General features: G+C 41.1%; 1 pseudogene; it reads right to left on the bottom strand.

The window, feature by feature from the left end:
- Positions 1-12,224: 12,224 nt before the first annotated feature.
- Positions 12,225-13,623, bottom strand: LOC124093432 (poly(rC)-binding protein 2-like; annotated as a pseudogene).
- Positions 13,624-13,846: the final 223 nt, after the last annotated feature.

The raw sequence follows: 13,846 nt of genomic DNA, 5'->3' as shown, positions 1-13,846 counted from the left end.
AGATCCTAGAACAACATATATCAAGCTCTGAAAAAAAATGATGCCAAGCAAGAATCTTATATCCAGCAAACTTAAGCTTTAATTTGGCAATGAAATAAAAACCTTCCATGATAAACAAAAGTTAAAAGAATTTACAACTCAAAAGCCTATACAACACAACATCCTCAGCAAAATATTCCATGAAGAGAAATTGAAAAACAACAACAAAAATGAACAAAGGGAGGTATCACACTAAAGAAAAAACTAATCAAAGAAGAAACCAAGTCAACTTATATAACAAAAATGGCTGGGAATACAAATCATGTCTCAATAATAACCCTGAATGTTAATGGCCTAAACTCACCAATCAAAAGACATAGACTGGCAGATTGGATTAAATTAAAAGACCCAACAATATGCTGCCTCCAAGATAGCTGGGGTTGTGGCTCAGTGGTAGAGTGCGTGCCTGACATGTGTGAGGCACTGGGTTTGGTTCTCAGCACCACATATAAATAAATTAACAAAATAAAGGTCCATCAATGTCTAAAAACTATTTTAAAAAATATTCTGCCTCCAAGAGACTCATCTTATAGGAAAAGAAATCCACAGACTGAAGGTGAAGGGTTGGTAAAAATCATACCACTCACATGGACTGCGGAAACAAGCAGGGGTTTCCATCTTCATATCAAATAAGGTAGACTTCAAGCCAAAGTTAAGCAAAAGGGATAAAAAAGGATATTTCATACTGCTTAAGGGAACCATTCATCAACAAGACATAACAATAATAAATGTATATGCCCCAACAATGGAGCTTCTACGTTTATCAAACAAACTCTCTCAAGTTCAAATAGACCACAACACAATAATTATGGGTGACTTTAACACATCTCTTTAACAACTGGATCTTCCAAACAAAAGCAAAAGAAGCTATAGAACTCAAAAACATAATCAATCACTTAGATTTAACTGACATATATAGAATATTTCATCCTTCAATGAAAGAATTCACTTCCTTTTCAGCAGCACATGGATCCTTCTCTACAATAGACCTTACATTATGCCACAAAGCAACTCTAAGCAAATATAAAATAGTAGAGATACTACCTTGCATTCTATCAGATCATAATGGAATGAAATTAGAAATCAATGATAAAATAAAAAATAAAAGCTACTCTAACACCTGGAGACTAAATAATATGCTACTGAATGAACTATGGGTTGCATAAGACATAAAGGAGAATTTAAAAAGTTTTTAGAAGTAAATGAGAACCCAGATACAAAGTATCGAAATTTCTGGGACACCATGAAGGCAGTACACCATGAGGAAAGTTCATTGCATGGAGTTCATTCCTTCAAAGAGTCTTCAAAAAGTCTACAAATAAATGACTTAAATGACTACAAATAAATGACTATATAACTTATAAACATATAACATTATATATCCATATATAGAAAAAGAACAAATCAACATCAAAAGTTGTAGAAGACAGAAAATAATTAAAATCAGAGCTAAAAATCAATTAAATTGAAACAAAAGAAACAATTGCAAACACTGACAAAACAAAAAGTTGATTCTTTGAAAAAATAAATGAAACTGATAGACCATTAGCCATGCGAATGACAAGAAGGAAAGAGAAAACTAAAATTATTAACATATGTGATTAAAAAAGGAACTATCACAAAAGACACTAAAAATAACCTACACAAATACAGAAGATAATCAGAAATTATTTTGAAAACTTGAACTCAATAAAATAGAAAATATTTTATCAAAGGCATTGACAAATTTCTAGAGTCCTATGATTTGCCCTTATTGAATCAGGATAATATACACAATTTAAACAGATCAATTTCAAGCAATGAAATAGAAGATGCCATCAGAAGCCTACCAACTAAAAAAAGCCCAAGACTGGATGGATACAGAGCCGAGTTCTACAAGACCTTTAAAGAAGAACTAATACTGATACTTTTCAATTTATTTCAGGAAATAGAAAAAGAGGGAGCACTTCCAAACTCATTCTATGAGGCCAATATCACCCTGATTCCAAATCCAGGCCAAGGTACATCAAAATAAGAAAACTTCAGACAAATATCTTTAATGAACATAGATGCAAAAATTCTCAATAAAATTCTGAAAAATCAAATACAAAATCATATAAAAAAGATAGTGCACCACAATCAAGTGGGGTTCATCCCAGGGATGCAACATTCGGAAATAATAAAGTGTAATTCATCACATCAATAGACTTAGAGATAAGAATCATATGATCATATCTCAATAGATGCATAAAAAGCATTCAACAAAATACAGCACCACTTCATGTTCAAAACACTAGAAAAACTAGAGATAACAGGAGCATATCTCAACACTGTAAAAGCTATCTATGCTAAGCTCCAGGCCAACATCATTCTAAATGGAGACAAATTGAAAGCATTTTCTCTAAAAACTAGAACAAGACAGGGATGCCCTCTTGCACCACTTCTGTTTAACATAGTTCTTGAAACACTGGCCAGAGCAATTAGACAGATGAAAGAAATTAAAGGGATACACATAGAAAAAGAAGAACTTAAATTAGCACAATTTGCCAAAGATATGATTCTATACCTAGAAGACCCAAAAATCTCCACCAGAAAACTTCTATAACTAGTAAGGGAATTCAGCAAAGTAGCAGGATACAAAATGAACACCCTTAAATCAAAGGCATTTCTATATATCAGTGACAAATTCTCTGAAAGAGAAACTAGGAAAACCACCGCATTTACAATAGTCTCAAAAAAAAATGAAATAGTTGGGAGTCAACCTAACAAAATGGGGAAGACCTGAAAACTACAGAACACTAAAGAAAGATATTAAAGAAAACCTTAGAATATGGAAGTATCTCCCATGTTCTTGAATAGGCAGAATTAATATTGTCAAAATGACCATACTACCAAAAACATTATACAATTTAATGTAATTCCAATCAAAATCCCAATGACATTTCTCATAGAAATAGAAAAAGCAGTCATGACTTTCATCTGGAAAAATAAGAGACCCAGAATAGCCAAAGCAACCCTTAGCAGGAAGAGTGAAGCAGGAGGTATCACAATACCAGATCTTAAACTATACTACAGAGTAGTAGGGAAAAAACAGGCATGGTACTGGCAACAAAATAGACTTGTAGACCAGTGGTACAGAAGAGAGGACACAGAGACTAACCCACATAATTACAGTTATCTTATTTTAGACAAAGGTATATAAAGGACTAAAAGAGCTAAACACCAAGAATAACTAATAACCCAATCAGTACATGGGCCAAGAAACTGAACAAACACCTCTCAGAAGAGGATATGCAATCAATCAACAAACACATGAAAAAATATTCATCATCTCTAGCAATTAGAGAAATGCAAATCAAAACTACTCTAAGATTTCATCTCACTCCAGTCAGAATGGTAGCTATTAAGAACACAAACAACAATAAGTGTTGGCGAAGATGTGGGGAAAAAGGCACACTCATACATTGCTAGTGGGACTGAAAATTGATGCAGCCAATATGGAAAGCAGTATAGAGATTCCTTAAAAAACTGGGAATGTAACCACCTTTAGACCCAGCTATCCCTCTCCTCGGTCTATAACCAAAGGACTTAAAAATAGCATACTACAGGGACACAGCCACATCAATGTTTACAGCAGCACAATTCACAATAGCTAAACTGTAGAACCAACTTAGATGCCCTTCAATAGATGAAAGGATAAAAAAATGTGGCATATATACACAATGGAATATTACTCAGCAATAAAAGAGAATAAAATCATGGCATTTTCAGGTAAATGGATGGAGTTAGAGAACATAATGCTAAGTGAAGTTAGCCAATCTCAAAAAACCAAATGCTGAATGTTTTCTCTGATACAAGGAGGCAGATTCACAATGGGGTTGGGAGGGGGAGCAAGGGAGGAAAAGACAAACTCTAGATAGGGCAAAGGGGAGTGAGGGGAAGGGAGGGGGCGAGGGGGTAAAAACGATGGTGGAATGAGATGGACATCATTACCCTAAGTACATGTATGAAGACATGAATGGTGTGAATATACATTGAATACAACCAGAGATATTAAAAATTGTGCTCTATATGTGTAATATGAATTGTAATGCATTCTGCTAGAATGCATTACAAATTAGAATAAAAACTTAAAAACTATTCTCAGAAATTAGAGTATTCAGGGCTGGGGATATAGCTCAGTTGATAGAATGCTTGCCTCACATGCACAAGACCCTTGGTTCAAAAACCAGCACCACCAAAATGAAAGAAAAATATTAGAGTATTCAGGTTGGGCATGAGGGCACATGGCTCCAATTCCAGTGATTTGGCAGGCTCATGTAGGAGGATCACAAGTTCAAAGCCAGTCTCAGAAATTAGATACTTCTTAAGCAACTTAGTGAGAATTTGTCTCTAGAAAAATAAAAAGCTGTGGTTGTAGTTTAGTGATTAAGCACCACCAGGTTCAATCTCTGATATTAAAAAAAAAGTATTCAGGTGGGCACAGTGGTACATGGCTCAAATCCCAGGTATTTGGGAGACTGAGGTGCAAGGAGTATATGTTGCATTCTAACCTGAGCTACATAGTGAGAACCTGCCTCAAAATAAAAAATAAAAAGACCTAGGGATATAGCTCATGGAGGAGCATCAATGAGTTTAATTCCTACTACAGAAAAAAAAGGAGTGTTCACCAGCACCCAAGTGTACCAGGGAACTGAGGAAGCCCACCCAGGCCAAGAGAAATCCTTTCAGACAGGACCAAGACCCAATGCTCAGCACTGCCTTCTCTCCAGGCTCAGGTCTGCAGAGAACTGAGGCTGAAGGAGATTTAAACAGCACGACCATGTGTTAAAGCAGCAGCCTCAGCACAAATGTCCACAGAAACAGGAGGAGATGAGCCCTTGTTACTTCTTCTGTTTTCTTTCCAGCTATTTCCTCACGGAACTCCATCAAAACTCAGGCTCAACACAAGCTAATAGAGACCCTCTGAGTACATTGAATAATGAAACTACTGTCTCCAAAAACTATCTACAAGTCACTACACACAGTGGCTATAGCTTTCATCAAACAAAAGAAACTCTGAATAGAGGGAGGAACTGATTTAAGAGAAGAAATCATTATAATATTCAAATAACCACTTTTCAAAAGCAGCAAAATAAGGAATACACAGAAATAGAAAAATACATCTCATGAATGGAAAAAATGCTTGAGTTAAACCACTACTGAGAAAACATGGACACTAGACTCACTAACAAGACTTAAAACCAACTGCCTGAATCTTTAAGATGCACCACCTACAAAAGGTCAAAACACCTGATGAATAACTGAGAGACTCACATGGACACGCCCTGAAATCCAGTGACAGGAGGAGTCAGCGGCAGTCGTCTGATAGTGAGTGACAGCTGGAGCACACAGAAGAGCTATCGTGGTGTCAGTCTAGCTCAACAGCACACCCACCACAGGTACCTCTAGGGCACTTAGCCAACAGTAGCCCAGCACACATCCTTCTCAACATCGCAGGGAAGTCTCCACGACCAGCCACCTTCAGCCACAACAGGTGTTAGTGCATAAGGCTACCAAATCCCAACATGGCACCAGGAACACTGGAATTACCATGGCGTTAGTAACAGAAACACAGCTGGGTGACCTCCAGATATCTGCAGGTCAAATCCCAAAGTTCTAAACAGCACATGGGTCAAGGGTGTCTCAGGATCAGTCTGAATATTTCAAAGGAAAAGAACTGAAACTGCATCTTAGGAAACTTTGTGGAAGAGAGCACAGGCAGGGCTTAGGGGGAATTAGAGGAGCTGAAGGCTTACATTACAAAAGAAGAACTAAAATCAACCCTTCATCCCTCCACTTCAGGAACTAAAGAACGAACAGAAATGAGAACCTACATCTGATGCTATCATATAATTAAAGACATCAATGAAACTGTGATGAGGAAATCAATAGAGAATCAAAATCAAAACCAGGTTCTTCATTAACATGCTTGTAACAGATACACTTAAGAAAAAAGACACTCTCTAGCAATTAGAGAAATATATATCAAACTTACTCTAAGATTTCATCTCACTCCAGTCAGAATGGCAGCTATCAAGAATACAAACAACAATAAGTGTTGGTGTGGATGTGGGGGAAAAGGCACACACATACATTGCTGGTGGGACTGCAAATTGTTGTAACCACTCTGGAAAGCAGTATGGAGATTCTTGGGAAAACTTGGAATGAGACCACTCTTTGACCCAGCTGTCCCACTCCTTGGTTTATACCCAAAGGACTTAAAAACAGTATACTACTGGGACACATCAATGTTGATAGCAGCACAATTCATAATAGCTAAATTATGGAGCCATCCCAGATGCCCTTCAGTAGATGAATGGATAGGGAAAGTCTGTATACATACACAACGGAACATTAATCAGCATTAAAAGAGAATAAAATCATGGCATTTGCAGGTAAATGGATGGAGCTGGGATAATATAATGCTAAGTGAAGCAAGCCAATCCCAAAAAAAACCAAAGGCTGAATGTTTTCTTTGCTATGAGGATGCTGACTCATAATGGCATTGGGGGTGGGGGGAGCATGTGAAGAATGGAGGAACTTAGGGGAAAGGGGAGGGAGGGGAAGGGAGGGAGAAAGGGAGGAGGAATGATGATGGAATGAGTTAGACAACATTACCCTAAGTACATGTATGAATACACAAGTGGTGTGAATATACTTTGTATATAATCAGTGACTTGAAAAATTGTGCTCTATATGTGTAACATGAAATGAATTGCATTCTGCCATCATGTATAACAAATTAGAATAAATAATTTAATTTTAAAAAAAGAAAAGAAAAAAGAAACTTAGAAATGAAAGACACCATTATTAATCCTACAGGGAGTAAAAGAACTATCCAGGAATATTATGAATAACTGTCTGAACACAATTTGTGAACTCAGATATAGTGGACCAACTCCTGGAGGAAAACAGTCTACCACAACTCACACACAATGGGAACAGTGAACAGGCTAATGAAGTGATACTGACCATCATCAGAGGAAAGGCATGGCCCAGGGGTGTCATGGTGGATTCTGCACCACACTAAGGAGGAAATGAAAACTGTCCTTAATCCCCTCTAAAAGGAAACACGCAACACTTCCAACTCATTCCTTGAGGTGAAGCCTATATGATATGCCATGATGTGAACAGTTTCTGGCAGCCGGGCCAGGGAACCTGCCTGGACCACAGATGGCTGGATCGAGCACCCTGGCTAAATAGGAAATAAGCGACAATGAAAAAAGCAGAAATAAATTGCATACATTTTGATTAAATTGTGGAAAAGTAGCTCAATTGTTTTTCTAGCTTAATTTCTTAAATTCTGTGAAATCCAAGACCAGGTTGGCTTTGTTGAGGAAATTCAGATAAGTATTTCTACAAGTGGAAATAGTAGACAAATATCTAAGAGTAGCCAAAATGTCCAGGCGTCTCAAACAGCTTGTAGAGAACAGTATCAAGAAGTATAGACTGAGGTCCATGTAAACCCCCAGATTCACAAGGTACAAGGTCAACTCCCAGTGGGATGCTATTAGGAGGGGGCATATGAGAGAGAATTGGAATTAGATGAGATCATGAAAGATACCTGAATGTTTTATTAGAATGTTATTAATGTTCTCATAAAAACCTGTTCAGACAACAGAGAGGTGATTTAATATCAAAGATAGAGAATCAATAAATTCTATGATACTGAATCAATTCTAAACAAATAATCATATTTTGATATTGCTATGTTTGTCACATAGAATTTAGTGTTAATCTTCCAAGTTCAGAAAACAGGAAGCAAAATAGACTTATTCACCATCAGGAGGAGTTCTTCACTGCACAAAGCAACCAATACTCTCATGGATCTTTGTAGTCTGAACTTACTACCAACCTTTTGTGGATATATAATCACTTTCTTCAGCAACAATGACAGATGGGCTTTTTTCTCTTTTCTCTAGTAGCATTCCTGAGTAAAGACCTGCAATTTCATTTGAAATCAAATTATAAAAAGGGGTGAGGTCTCAGAAACTTTCTACACATGCTCAGAGGAAGCAAAATGGTACGTAAGAATTTGTATCAAATAGAAAAAAAATAAGTATTTTTTTGAAATCTACATTTTTTTACTCCTTTAGAATATTTTACCTTGCTCATTTCACATTTAAGGAAAATATGTGTCTCTAAGAAGTGAGCATGTTAATTTCAAAGTGATAAACAGAAAAGGCTGGGGCTGAGGGAGCACCAACATGTCAGACTCAAAGGCAGGTAAGGTCCCTGCCAGCTGGACATCCTTCCACCTGGTCCTGCTCACTGAAACACTCCTTGATCACCCTCCCAGGAGACCTGGACCATGACTCCAGTCTATGAGGCTTTCAGGTTTGCACAGCACTGCACTGGGGTGGGTGGTCCTTATGCTCTGGGAGAATTTTCCTCCTACACAACTGTGAGAGAATGCAAGGGCAGGAATCACTGCTGACCTGGCCCCTCAGCACCAGCATCCACAGGCTCACTGTCCACCTGTCTCCAAGGAATGGGGACAGGGCTTGGGGAAACAATGTTTCAAGGAGGGATATGTCTAGATGAGTCTTGCTCCTGGAGATTCCTCAGGCCCAGGGACCCCAACTTCTCCCCTAAGAGTTGGCACCCCATACCTCAGACTGTCTTCTAGGAGGAGCTGACCCAGGAAGTGAAATTCCCTGTAACCTAGAGGACACAAGGCATCTGTGGGCACCTTTGGGCAGCCCTAGGAAAGAATAGGAAAGTGGCTGAGGAGACAGGACCCTCTGAATTATCAAAGGAAATTTCTACCCAAAGACATTACATCACGTATGCCTGGAGAAGATAATGGAAGAGAGGCACAAACTCTTTCAACAGTGGAGTTCCAGGTAAGTGTTCTCTGCTCTCACCACAGGGCACATTCGCCAAAGAAAATCATCTTTGATGCTGTGCCCAGGTGAATGAAGTGTGAAGAGCAAAGAATTGGTGATTCTGGGGAGGTGGATTCTGTAAAGGTGAGGACAGAGCAAGAATTTTAAGGACTTACTGACAGCCACAGCAAGGGCTAGGTTGGTGAAAGCAGGGGGACTACTGGAAAGAAAGAGGAGCATGGACCCCGTGGGTCAGCACCCTCCACACAGGAGCCCACACCTGAGGCAGGATCCCCTGAGGCCCTCTGTCTTCAATGCTCACTGAGGTGCTGGGCTGGCATCAAGCTGCACAGAGCAGGTTCTGCCAAAGGGGCTGCAGACCAGGCAGCACACTAGGAACCCACCTGCACCAGCCTACACCATGGCCTGAAGGCACCAAGACTGAGCTGTAGCAGCATCTGACTCAGGTCTGGCTTGGCTGACTCTGGAGCTGACAGTGGAAGGCCAGAGTCCAGCCACAGCTGGTTCCCACCAGTTGTAATCAGCCCACCTCCCTGAGCAGTCCTGGCCCCACACACTCATCATTTCCTGCCTTCTGGGGAGTTCTGACATCCTTCCTAAGGATCTCATTAGCACCTGCAAGTCACAGGGAGACCTGAGCCAGAGCCACTTGGGCCTCATGCAACAGAGAAGACACAGTCCTGGAGATGGATTCTGAGCTGCAGAGGATGAGAGATGAAGGACTCTGAGACTGTGTATATCTACCATCTCTCACCAGCTGCCTACAGAGTGGCCAGGGCTCCACATGACCCCTTTCTCACCCCAGCTCACATATGCACACTCTGGAACCTGAGAGTCAGAAGATGTATCAGCCTCCTGGATAAATAAGCCAGAAGGACAGGGTCTTTGCAAAATCTCTTTTTCAGGCACTATTTCCACCCTGCAAAGGGATCTGCCCCACTGGGGGGACATTTCCACTTAGGTAGCGCTGAGCTTTCCTTACCAAAGCAGGCCTGGTTGGCTTCCTGCTCTTCTAGGCACAGAGTTACAAGCATGTTGAGAAATTTCAGCCTTGGTGTCCAAGGCAGCCAATGCTGACATCAGAGAAGGTGGGTGCCAGGTCTGGCCAGAATGGAAAGGAGAGAGCCAGGCATCCAATACTTGGGAATTCGTGACTGGGGCTGCATGGCCAAGTCCTCCTCACACTTTAACTCTGTCAACACATTTCCAGTCAAGAAAATAAAAAGATATCAGGAAATATAATTATTAAGTGCATGAAAAGTAATTATATGGCAATAATAAAAAGAAGTCAGTGAAAAAAATGCAAGCACTTGAACAGGCTTAGGTAAGGAGCTTGCTTCTCCCACTGTTCAGAATAAAAACCAACTTGCAGAGGAGTAAACACATTCCAAATTTGGCTCCAGAATCTGACTGCTGAAATGTGGCCTCAGAAGGGCTCATTCCCCAGTGGCCAGGAGAGGACACTTAATGATTTATCTCTCAGAACCCACCATGTCCCTTGTCCTATAGGTTTCTTAATAAGAAGATTAAAGAATTCCAAAAGAAGTGAGTGATACACTCACATCTATTAAAAATGAGGTCCCTCCATCAAACTGCAATTCGGTACAAGAAGGCTGCCTTACCTTAGGGGAAATGTCTGAAGTCTTTACAAAGAAAAATGAAATCATATGCAGGGAATATTAAATGGAAAAAGAAATAACCTCACAAATAAATTAGACATGAGAAAATTATTTAAAAAATTTCCAAGAACAAAGAAGTACTTGGAAAAATGCTCATGCAAATGGTATTCAGTAAAAAGCAATATATAGGCACATGGAAATAAACAAGGATAGACAGTATAAAATGTTGGAATAACTTTCGGTTTGCAGCTAGCCGCTACGAGCAGCTCAGAATGCTAGGAAAACCTCCACTCCAACAGGCCTGACAGGAACACCTGCAGGATGGGGCACTCTGCCCTAGTGAGCCGTCTGTGAAACCACATCCTCAGTGCTTGAGGTCAGCGTTGCCAGGCTACAAGGCCAGGAAACCAAGAGTTGGGTGCTTCAGGGCATGAAACCCCAACTCATAAGGCCCCCTCTCAAAGGGACAAAGACCCTACCAATCTGCCTTCCACTGCATAGCAATATTTAGCGCTTCCTCATAGTGCAGCTACGTTAGACATAAGATGATTGGTTTCTAGATGTTGCATAACCTGCTTGCTTATGTATGATTGGAAGATGCATTCTATATCAATTGCAATCAGTTCCGCATTAAACGAGCCGCTAGAGGTCACTGAGGTTGCCACCTGCCAGCTCTCTCACCAGCTCCCGGTGTCTGTGTGTTGACTCTGCGTCTCTACCCCCCACGACTGAGGTAGCCAAGTGACCAAGTGAACCATACCAGTGACCAGACAAACCACAATAAGGGATAAACACACATGTATTAACAGTAAGATGTACTGTACTGTACTGGAATTTTCTAGTAATTTGAATTTATCCATAATCTATAACCTGACAATGTTTTTTCAATGTGTACATTCATGAAGTGTGTGCACTTGGGGACAAAATTTTTAAAAGAATGAAATGGTTAAGAAATTAAAAATTAAACTGGAAACAAAGTTAGGTTCCCGAAGCAGGAACGTGGGAGGGAACTGAGACTCACCAACTCAGACAGTAATAGGAGTCTTATCAACTGAGGCAGAGAAACCACACAATACACGTTACAGCATTACAGTAACAGAGCATTAATGGTAACACTAAGTTGCTGAAAACTCAATGACAGAAACAAGTAAAATTCTGGTTCACCAAGATGGTCAAACTATAAGGAATGACAGAAATATTTGGTAGTGCACTCCCTTCCAGGCAGAGGTAGGGGAGAGCAGGGAGAGAGGGCACCTGCCCAGGGCCCATTCACCTCTATTTGGATGAGACATACAGGTGTCAGCTGGATGCAGTGGTATATGCCTCTAATCGCAGTGGCTAAGTACCCTGAAGCAGGAGGATTGAGAGTTCAAAGCCAGTCTCAGCAACTTAGCTAGGCCCTAATTAACTCAGACCCTGTCTTTAAATAAAATGTAAAAAAGGGCTGAGGATGTGGCTCAGTGGTTAAGCACCCTTGGGTTCAAACCCTGGATTGAGCAAAAGGGAGGGAGAAGAGGGGAGGGGGAAAGGGGATAGAAAAGATAGTGGAATGGGATGGACATTATTACCCTAGCTACATATGATTGCGTGAATGGGTGATTCTACATCATGTACAACCAGGGAAATGGTAAGTTGTGCTCCATCTGTGTACAGTGAGTTAAAAACATTCTGCTGTCATGCATGACTAATTAGAACAAATAAAATAAATCATGAGTGATTGATAAAGTGTATAGAAACTGAAGATTTACAAACTATAAATCCTGGAATTGCTGACTGTTCAGAAACTACACTGGATCATGGGTGGTGGTGAACAACTGAAAAGGATTAGGGGTCAATCTACATTGTTCAAGCAGCTCCCCATACAACTTCCTCTCTGAGGAAAGCCTGAGGTTGATGAGATACTGAGCTGGGCTAATGCTGGCAGCAGATACAGTGATGGATGTTAACCTGCCAATCAGCAGATCCTTCCACTGGGCTCAGAATTTTCATCTGTGCTCCAGACATCTGAAGGATCTCAAATATTTTGGCACCTTGCAACCTGATTGTGCAGCCAATCAAGTTGTTTGGGACACTGAGTTTATGAGTAACCTGAACAAGTGCATGCAAACCTGCCTGATAGCCTTTCATCTCTGGAGAGCTGGATTCAATGCCGCTGAATCTGGTGTTGCCACACATCAGAGGACAATGAGACTCTTGCATTGCCAACTGGTACAGCTTAGCTGCCTCTGGAATGGCAGACTGTCCTTGAATGGCACAGGTCTCTACAAGGGTCCCTCCATATCAGGGTTGAAGCACATAAACAGGGTACTGTGGGGAAAGCTCACACTGTCACTGCCTGTGCTGTATCTGTCCTGACCCCCTGCAAAGAGGACTGCAGAAGGTGGCAGCTTGGGCATATGAGATTACCAATGCCGTGGGGGTACTCCAACATGATGGTACACATCTGTTTGACACTCATTGATGGATTGCAGGATGCCCACCCTGCTGCATTGGGGGAGCATATCCTTGTCACCTGGGCTTGAGCCCCTGTGTTCTCTCGAATCTCCTTCATCTCACAACCACCTTTTCCAATGAGGGAGCCACACTGACTAGCAGGGACCACCACCAGGGTCTATGGGCAGCTGTGCTACTTGTCACAAAACTGCTAATGTCTAGTTGGTCAATGATCATAGCAAAGCTTTGAAGGTGACATTCATGTGTCCAGCCATAGTGACCATTCTCTCAGGACAGTTCCCTCAGCAAAGTTCATACGTGCAGTACTCTCCTCCCACATCTTAACTGATTCTCCTTCCTTTCCAATGATAATGCATCTTCCTTTCCACACATAAGTAACTGAATTCTGAGAGTGACATTTAATCCTCCTTCCATCACACTGGTGTCCATGTTGAGCAGAGTTATAGGGAGGTGGACTTTGAGTGTTCAAGTCTTTGGCCACTGGTGGGGGTGAAAGGAAACCCTGCAGGAATGAGGCTACCTAGGGAAAAGACAGTGGGCAGGAAGGGGTAGGGGGAAGCTGGGATCCAAGGATAGGGCAATGCAGAGGAAAATTGGGGTACAGGAGAAGGAGGGGGTGAAGAAGAAATAGGGAGGAGGAGGAAGGAGGTGGAAGAGGAGGAAGAAGGGGAGAAGAAAGGGAGTGGAGAAGGAGGAACTGAGTGGAGAAGGGGAAGAAGGGGGAGGAGGAGGGGTGGAGGAGGAAAAGGTGGGGAGAGTGGAGGTGGAGGAAGGGGAGGAGGAATTGGAGGAGGATGGAAAAGGGGGAAGAAAAGGGTAGAGGAGGGGAGAGGGAGGGGTTGGGAGGAGGAGTTGGAAGAGGGG

This window comes from Marmota monax, unplaced genomic scaffold (genome assembly GCF_021218885.2).
Source record: "Marmota monax isolate L192 unplaced genomic scaffold, Marmota_monax_Labrador192_F-V1.1 WCK01_AAM20220418_F8-fsc00035, whole genome shotgun sequence".
Classification (NCBI taxonomy): Eukaryota; Metazoa; Chordata; class Mammalia; order Rodentia; family Sciuridae; genus Marmota; species Marmota monax.
The sequence above is the reverse complement of the archived record's forward strand: the minus strand, read 5'-3'. Positions and strand labels throughout refer to the sequence as shown.